The sequence below is a fragment of the Blennius ocellaris genome (assembly GCF_963422515.1).
Source record: "Blennius ocellaris genome assembly, chromosome: 21".
NCBI classification, from domain to species: Eukaryota; Metazoa; Chordata; class Actinopteri; order Blenniiformes; family Blenniidae; genus Blennius; species Blennius ocellaris.
The window spans coordinates 3,838,301-3,840,857 of NC_137670.1; positions in this window are offsets into that span (position 1 = coordinate 3,838,301).

Genomic DNA, 2,557 nt, shown 5'->3' on the forward strand with positions numbered 1-2,557 from the left:
GCCCGGAGCGACTCCCGGTGATCCGGGGCGGGCACGAGGGACTGGCAGCAGAGGGCAGCATTACGCACAGCATTACGCACTGCCTGGCACCTGGCTTGGGTTTATACACTTTGACTGCTTGATGCGTAAAATGTAATGCGTAAATGCAGTGGCGCTTCCATATGTCAATACTTGGTGGGGCAAGGTTTTATTTCAGGTCTAGAGACAGGAGAGTTAATCCAACATCGTGTCAAACAAACTGCAGCCTTTTCTTGTGAACGACCTGGAATTTACCACGATTTACCACGAGACGACCAGCGGGTTCAAAGGTAACGGCGATTCTTACAAGAGTTCTGTCAGTCACTCAGTTTACCTTCAGTTTCAAACTTGTGCCCCAGTAAATAATTAACCTCATTCAGTTTCATTCTAAACTTGTTCTAGTCGAGAGTAAGCTGGCATTTATCACGACCCACTGTCTTTCTGCCAAGCAGTGCCAACATCAGCCAATCAGCTAGGACAGAAATCATATTTGAACCACAAAGGATGTGAACACTATGTTTGTGGTTGGTGATGGAGGTGGTCATTATGCAGACTGTGTCTTACTGCATGGAACCTTAATTGTGATTAGATACTGTTGATTGAATATGCTGGTTTAAAACAAAACAATGCAATTATTTTATACTTTTGAGCACAAAACTAAAAAAGAAACGGCCGGTCAGTCGGTTGGAAAGAAACAGACTGTGCCCCTTTCTGACCTCTTTTGAGAGAAAGAAATACCTGATTGACTTCAATGAAAATACTAACATCCAAGTTTACTATACATATAACTGGTTCTAGCCAATGTCAAAACAGGAGGACAAAACTTTCTGCAGTTGCCATGGTACCCATTACCATGACATCAATTACAACACAGGACAACATTAATGCAAGTGCAACCGTACAATTTAAAAGCCAAGCGCCGCTGCAGTAGCGTACAGAAAGAATGGGGAGCATGGAGGAACAGCAGAGAAGTGTTACATCTTCCTCAGCAGTTTGGTAAAAGAGTATTAAAAACTTCTGGAAGAAAAGGGGGATTTGAGTGGCCTGGTTAGAGCTCTGGAGTGCAAACAAGAACACTTGAACTCTGAGCTCCATGAGAAGGACCAACAGCTGAGAGGCAAGCAGGGGGAGGTTCAGGCCTTGGGAGACCGTCTCCAGGAACAAAGTGCAGAAGCTGACGGGAAGACGCGGGAGACACGCGAACGGTTTATAGCGCCGGGTACACAAGGCCAAAGAGCAAGTAGCCAACGTCTGAATTCACTAGTGCAGAGCATCACGAGTGCTTTGAACCTTAAAGAGGCCGAGTGTGCCCGTCCCAAAGAGGAGTGCCGTGACTGACGAAGGGAACACGCAGGGGGGGAAGCCAGAAAAGAGGTCACGAAGACACAGGACACCGAGGGAAGAGAGGCACAAGACACTGCCCGAAAAAGGAGGGGATGGAGAGATGGGACAGAGAGGAGGGAACACTGGGGGGGGGGTCCTAATCAGGTGCTTTGACCACCTCAATACCAAATATAGTTCAATGAAATAAAAATGTTAGTTATTTCCACTTCCTCTGCGACGCATCGCTTTGATTCCTGCAGTACTGCTCGATCCACACACGAGGGCGGTGTACACTAACGGACGGCTTCACTGAATCTCAGCATCAGTTGCTTTTAGTGTATAGAAACAAGGACACCCTTTTCTCCAATAGATCCATCATATCTACTCAGTACAAATCCACACCAGCTCAGTTTTACCTCCAAGCATCCCCTCTGAATTTGTACGTCTATATTTACAAGTAATCAAGAGGGCGAGTAAGTAAAAATCTTTGTTTTAGGAATCATTAAGATTAGAAGCGACAGCATCCCAAGTGACCTTCCAGCTTAAAGAGTATGTCAAGTATTTGTGAAGTCGACCTCCTCAGTGAAAGTGCAGCTTCAAGCCTTTGACTGGAACTGTTCGACGGGGATGAGTCACTCGGACTATAAACGTGTGTGAATCATCCGGGGCTGAATCCGGCCAAACCTCCAGACAGCAGGCAGATGAGCTAAACAGAACGGTCGTTTGTCTCAGATCTCCATGGAGCAGATCAGATGTACTCATGGAATTTAAAAATGAGCCACATGTTGCACACACACACACACACACACACACACACACACACAAAAAAGTAAATAAAAGTCACTTTGATTTGAGGGTTTCAATTTCAGCGGTCTGGCCTTTAAAATGCAAAACGACAGAAGAGCTTGTAATATGGACAGTGACGTGCTCCTGTCTGGACAGAACCGCTTCCATAAGGATGAAGTTGCCAATTCTGTTGCTGATCAACTCGTGACCCTCCAAAACATCCTACATTTCAGCTTATGACTTAAAAATTGCAGTTTTTAACATCCATTGTTGAATAAAATGTGTCGGCATGAATGTTCCCCATATGTTCTTGTCGACCCAATATATCAAAGAAATAATCATATTTGTATAGAGGCTTATGAAGGGTGCAGCAAAGACAGGGAAAAAAAAAAAAAGGTGAGACAGGAGTAAATGTGCATTTTTGCTAAGT